Source organism: Chelonia mydas, chromosome 1 (genome assembly GCF_015237465.2).
Source record: "Chelonia mydas isolate rCheMyd1 chromosome 1, rCheMyd1.pri.v2, whole genome shotgun sequence".
NCBI classification, from domain to species: domain Eukaryota; kingdom Metazoa; phylum Chordata; order Testudines; family Cheloniidae; genus Chelonia; species Chelonia mydas.
In genome coordinates this window covers 345,537,646-345,544,157 of record NC_057849.1, presented here as the reverse complement: position 1 = coordinate 345,544,157, position 6,512 = coordinate 345,537,646, and the positions used below count along the sequence as shown (strand labels likewise).

The 6,512-nt window shown below is 54.3% G+C and overlaps 1 long non-coding RNA gene across 1 annotated transcript; it reads right to left on the bottom strand.

The window, feature by feature from the left end:
- Positions 1-513: 513 nt before the first annotated feature.
- On the bottom strand, positions 514-2,821 carry LOC122462513. Its single transcript, XR_006285078.1, has 3 exons — positions 2,811-2,821; positions 1,160-1,238; positions 514-572 (listed from the first exon to the last, which is right to left on the bottom strand). It is a non-coding gene; the product is annotated as an uncharacterized LOC122462513 (long non-coding RNA).
- Between the last annotated feature and the right edge of the window lie 3,691 nt (positions 2,822-6,512).

The following is a 6,512-nucleotide window of genomic DNA, read 5'->3' as shown; positions in this document are numbered from 1 at the left end:
CCTTTACATATGACCACACCACCACCACCTAGATGGCCCAGTGCTTGGATGAGAGCAGCTCTGGGATGAAGAGCAGCTGGCTGAACCTGAACAAGGCAGAGGGGATGCTGGTGGGCAGAGGACAGTGTCTTGAAGAGTTCCCAGCCATGGAGCCTCCGTTGGTTGACGCTACACACCCCCAGTCAATCAATTCAGTCCATAGTCTCGGAGTTCTCTTGGATTCCTTGCTGATGCTGAGCTCTCACATCGCAAGTGCTGCTTGCTGCCAGCTCTGGTCGGCAAGGGGACTCCATCCCATCCTGGCAGATGAAGGCCTGGCCTCAGTTAGTCATGGCTTCATCACCTCGCAGCTGGCCTACAGCAACGCTGGGCAGGAGAACTTCCACGCTCACTCGGTCAGAACGCTGCAGGGCCTCTCTTCAGCAACACAGGCTACCGTGAACATATCAAACGGCTCTCTGCTCGCTACACCAGCTTTGAATAGATTTTTGAAGCAAGTCCAAGGTCTCGGTCCTTATCTTCAAAGCTCTCCCTGGCCTGAGCCCAGGACATCTGAAAGACCATCTAAAGCTCTGGGGTGAAGACAGGAGTCAACTTCACTCCTCTGGCCCATGGAATTCTCAACAGTAAGAGTGAGGCTTGTCTGGGCTGGAGACAACCTGCTCCGGGAGCAGTCCCAGACTGTGGAATAAACGCCCCCAGGAACTAAGAGCCCTCACAAACCTCATCCCCTGCCACTCCACGTACAAGGCAAGTTTGTTTGCCCTGACTTCTCTAACAGAAACACAGAGCAACAGGTACATGTATATGAAATCACACACACACGACACTCCTGCACACGCTTCTCCCGGTGGGGAGAGGATGGGCAAACAAACGCCATGTGGCAGACAAGTGGTCACATTACCTTCCAGCAGCGGGTTTATCACTCAGATGCGGTGGTAACGAGTGCAGTATGGAAACCGATCTGGACTAGACTATCCCTGCCTTATGCCATATCAGATCAGACTACTGGTCCATGTAGTAAATCATCATAAAATTATGCTTGGCACTTACATTACACCTTCCGGCCCAGGATCTCAAGCGGTTTTACAGAAGTGGGTAAGGAACACCTATGGGTTACAGAGGGGAAACTGAGGCACAGGGAGGGAAAAGTACTTACCTAGAATCACATAGTGAGTCAGTGGCAGAGCCAGATAAGGACCCCGGCATCCTGATCCTGCATCCTCTCCCCTAGACACCTATTCCCAGATACAAGAATGAAACTTATGTTCCCAGGTCCTGCTGATCTAACCACCAGACCTCGTTCCCTCCAGAAGGGACCCATGCTCTGACCACTAGAAAACACTCCCCTCCAAGACATAGAACCCAGGAATGCTGGCTGCCAGTGCCCTAGGCTAAGTATAGACCCACCTCCTCCCATGCCAATGGAACTCATGCCTCCTGACACAAAGTGCCATGAACTAACCACTAGTCTACACCATCTCCCCTGGCAGGGGATGCTTTTTCCTTTCTGTTCCGATCCAGTCTCAGGGAAGTGGGGGCGGGGGTTCATTTATCTTGGCCATGTTTCCCTGAGTCTGCAAATGGGAGCTGCTGTTGCCAGGCCGAGTTCCCCCCTGCAGGCCTGATGGAGCCCAGGAAGTCATCTGTCACGGTGCAGGATGGCAGGGGATTGATGGTGGCTTGCAGCAGGTGAAAGACATGGGGGAGAGGGGCAGTTTGCAGAGAGAAAAGAGGCCCCAACACTCAGCCCTGGGGCTGCTTGAGCCCCTAAAGGAGTCCATTGTGCAGCGGGAATGAGCGGCACAGAGGTTTTCCTGAGCAGACACCAGAGTGTCACCCAGAGCGCCACAGAAAGGCTCTAATGGTCATGGACCCAGACGTATCACCCAGGGCACCCTCAGAACCCTCTGCTGGCACATGGCCCTTGGCTGAAGTCTGGGCAAAAGCCCAAAGCAGAAATGTTGTCAATTTTTGCTGGAGGGGGAAAAAAAAATCTATTCCTGGCAAAATGATGTTAATCACGTGTCGCTGGGTAAGGAAAATAAAAATGGGGCCTGACTGAAGAATGCGTGATTTGAGATTTATATAATGTTTTGCCGGGGGAACTAATTATTTCCCTCCAAGCTCTTCTGGGTCCCCTCGACTTTCCTGCGTGTGCCAGGATGACGGAGACGTTGGACCGGGGAGGCGGCCTTCGAGAGTCTGCTGCCAGGCAAGAACCCAGCTCCGGCAGAGATGGGGTGGGTGACTCGGTAGGAGGCGTTCTGCCTCCTGAGTCCCTTCTAATGCCAGTGCCCCGAGCAGGGCTGGGCGTGGGCAGCCTGGCACCAGAGGGTGCTGTGCTGTGCTGGGGGAGCGACTCATTCTTAGAGGAGATGTAAAACCGAGGTTCTGGCCATGTGCACCTGTAATGGTCCTCACGTGGAGTCTGATAGGGAAGTATGGCCGAGGGGTCACAGCCACAACCCCAGACTGCCAAGGGGGTTGGGGGGGAGCCTGGGCCCTCCCACTCCACCAGGCTCCAACCCAGGGCCCTTCAGGCTACCAGTAACCTGGCAACCAAGGCTGTCCTCCCTGGGCCTCTTCCTCTCGTACCCCCCAGGATCAGCTCAGTCCAAGGCCTTCACCTGGTGGGGAAATCCAAACCAAACTAAATAAGAGGAGGTGACCAATGTCCAAGGTCACAGGATACTTCCCTCTCCGCAATGGGTCCTCCCTTCCCACAAGGAGGGCCCCTTTGAGCCGCGGTGTCAGAGCCTTTAGGTTTCCCTCTGCTCTGCTGGAGCTGTGGGTGCAGATCTGCTCACCTCCAGCTCTGCCACCTAGATGAGCTAATTCCCTGTCTTAATTCCTCCAGCAGAGGGAGCATTTGCTGCAGGTGTGGCGGGGCGGGGCTGGCTGAGCCCAAAATGATCCTTTAACCCCCTGTTGCCTAGTGTGGGGTTTGTACACCTCATCACAGTGCCCATTTCAGGCTCTGTTTGTAAACCCTGGGGTCCAGGCTTGCTGGCAATCGGGGATGTGCTTCTGCATTGCAGCACAGGGCGGTCTCAGAGACAGCTCTGGGCCTGCCCAAGAAGAGGCTGTATTATCAGGCACTCCACCTTCTCTGCCTTTTTCTCCCCCTTACGTGGTGTTTCAGCTTTCCTCCTTGGCCTTCTCTCCCCAACCTCCTCCCTGTGGCTTGGCCTGGGGTGGGGTTAGGGAAAGGAGATGCTGCACTTACGTCTCAGCACAGCCAGGCTTGGCTCCATCGACTCCCCTCTGGAGGAAGGTGGTCTGCAGCCAGGGCTCTGCCTCCAGGGGTGCTCTAACCCTTGGGGGGCTGTGGTCTCCCCATGCAGCATGGCTGTCTCAGTGCTTCGTGGCCAGGCCGGTGGCGTATGAGCTCACCTGGTCGGCGCCCGTCTTTGGCTATATGCCATTGGAACCAGGGCTTTGTATTTGCTCTGGGAATGGAGAGACAGCCAGAGAGGTCAGCAGGCCACTGGGAACCGTGACGGGCTCAGCCAGCCGCCTGCCTTGTGCTAGAAGAGATGTTGTTTCAGGCTCGTGGTCACAGTCACCCCAAAACAGCAGGAGTTGTAGTGGGAGGAGAAAACCCCCCCAGAGCCTAATTCTGTTCTCGTTTACACCAGTTTCACTCCATAGACTTTAATGGAGTAGCTCCTGATTTACCCTGAGATCCGGAGCGGGGACTCAGATCCATGGATTGCAATGGCAGGATCCTCACTGCAGAGGCCAGTAGCCTCCCAGAGAGATGACCACAGTATACAGCCTGTGTGTCCAGGAGCAGCAAGGAGACCAGCAAGTCCCTGCCCCTTTATCCCTCATTGACAGTCAGCAGGCGGAGACCCAGAATTGAGGGAGGCACCAAGTTCCCACAGGCATCTCCATTTTCCCTTCTACTCCTAGCAGCGTCAGTTCTGTCTTGCCTGTTTCTTCTGGGCACTGGGCCACCTTGGACAGCAGAGGCTGCAGAGTGGAGCAGACACGGAGCCGGATTCTGGGCTGGGGTACACTGGCAGCCGAACACTGGTCTACACCTGCAGAGAGTGTGGCCCATAGCATTGCCATTGTCATGCTCTTGACACTGGAGTCCAAGGGACCTTGTTCCCTCTTTGATGGTTCTCTGTGCTGACGAGACGGGGCGACAATCAGGCGTCTAGCTGGACGGCTTTGGAGTTGGAGGGCTTTTGACCTCCAAGCTGATCGGTCAGTGCTGTCTGTGAATGGCAAGCATTTTGGGTGGGGACATGGGGGGGGAGATCTGAGTGTGTGCCTTCACATCTCTATCAACTGCTACTCTCTTCACCCTCTCTAATCCATCTGCCTGGGAAATAAGGAGAGGTCAATAAAGTATGTTCCAGGCAAAACGCCCTGGAAGTGTCATCCTGCGATAAAAGTCCTGAACCCGCTCAGGCTGAACTGAACTGTAGTTTGCTCAAATATAAAGTTCCCACTTGGAGAAACAATAATTATGTGAGAATAAATGGCCGAGCCTCTGACACAGCTGAAGCCACGAGGAATAACAATTATTTATCCCACTGCATGCTGGAAATATAAAAGTAAATGCCATCTTCATGTTTCGAGGGCTCTGTGGGATTTTCAACCAATGCAATAATGCTGCATTACACTGTCACACCAAAGGATCCCAGCACAAGAGGCTGAAATCACGACTCCACACTCTGCTGGAATGCAGGGGGAGAAACAGGGCCTGATCCAGAGCTCGGGGAAGCAGGTGGGAGTCATTGGCTGTGGAGCTGGTCCACAGAGAATGCAGCCCTGGACTGGACAGCAGCAGTGGAGAGGTTGGTGTGATGGCAAATGCAGCACTGATTCTGGGCAGGGCAACAGAGAATGTGGCGCTCGCTGAGGGGGTGGACTTTGGTGCAACAGAGAATGAAACACTGGTTCTGACCTGGGCATTTTGTAGTGCTAAACTGGAGTCCTGGTCAGATTCTAATCTGGTGGATTGTAGTCAGCCTAGTTACACTCTCCTGCAGTTACAATTAACTGACACATTCTTCTCCAGCTGCTGTAGCTCACGAAAGCTTATGCTCAAATAAATGTGTTAGTCTCTAAGGTGCCACAAGTCCTCCTTTTCTTTTTGCGAATACAGACGAACACGGCTGCAACTCTGAAACCTGTTCCAGACTGTTCCACAGTGTTGCTGTTCACTGCATATCTCACCAAGAACCACAGGAATTGTATTGCATGGAAGCACTAAGACCCTGGTCCTGCAAGAGGATCCACATGAGTGCAAAGGTTATCTGACATGAATCTGAGTTTGGGGTTGGCTAGTCAGGGTTGTGGGGCGTCTGTAAATGTGTCTCCTGTGTTTTGGGTCCATAACTGGCAGGCTCAAGCGTCAATTCAAGGATATTTCACAGCTCGGTGGAGCGGCGCCCTTGCTTAGTTTAGTGTTTGTATGGTGCCGAGCATGTTGTGAGCCCTGTAGTAAATAATCACCACAATGCAGTGTGGTTATTCTGTTTTTATGTAGGGCCATGGGAGTGTGTGGCACTCTCCCAGGGAGTGTCTGCAGGAGAGAGCTCCATTCATGGAGCTACCATGGTGTAGATAGGGTTAAACATTCTTTGTTTTTAAAATCCCCCTGTTTGTTGGGCAGGCTGTGAACTTGGGCAGAGAGGTTCTAACTGCTCAGGTAACCCTTGCTGTCGTCCCATGTTAGTCCGACAGGCTGTATAATGTCCCAGGGCTGGGAGAGCAGGGGGCTGGGGGCCAGGACTGAGGTGCATCGGCAGAGCTGGCAGAGTGTGGGGCCGGGGGGGAATGCTCAGGACAAACATAACAGGAGGAGACTCCGGGAAGGGACTGAGGGGCATTGGCAGAGCTGGGGGAGGCTTCGAATAGTGGGATGGGGGAATGCAGGTCAAATCTGAGGAGCTGTTAGGGGTGGGGAGCCCAGAGCTGGGAGAGCAGGGGGCTGCAGGTCAGGAGCGAGGGGCACGGCCACAGCTGGGTGTGGGGAGCCCAGGGCTGGGATAGCAGGGGGCTGCGGGTCGGGATTGAGGGGCACCAGCAGAGCCGGGGGAGTGGGGAGCCCAGGGCTGGGAGAGCAGGGGGCTGCGGTTCGGGAATGAGGGGCACCAGCAGAGCCGGGGGAGTGGGGGGCCTCTATGAGAGGAGTAGTGGCAGAGGCTAGGGGAGGACTGCACAGTGCCTGCCCTCTCCTTGCCTGACTCCAGCACTACGGCTCACTCCCTTTGGAGGGCATGACTATGGTTGCCAACCCTCCAGGATTTTCCTGGATTCTCCAGGAATCAAGGACCAATCTTTAATCAAAGATTATGTCATGTGGTGAAACCTCCAGGAATATGTCCAAGCTAAATTGGCAACCCCAAGTCTGACACTCCCTCCCTCCCTGAGAAGCATTTTGGATTTATTAGTTGTTAACCCCCCTTCTTGATCATGCCCAATAACAGCAGGCTTTGCTATCCTCTAAGAGGCGCCTGGTGCTGACTCTGCCAGTGGGCTCCAGGGAG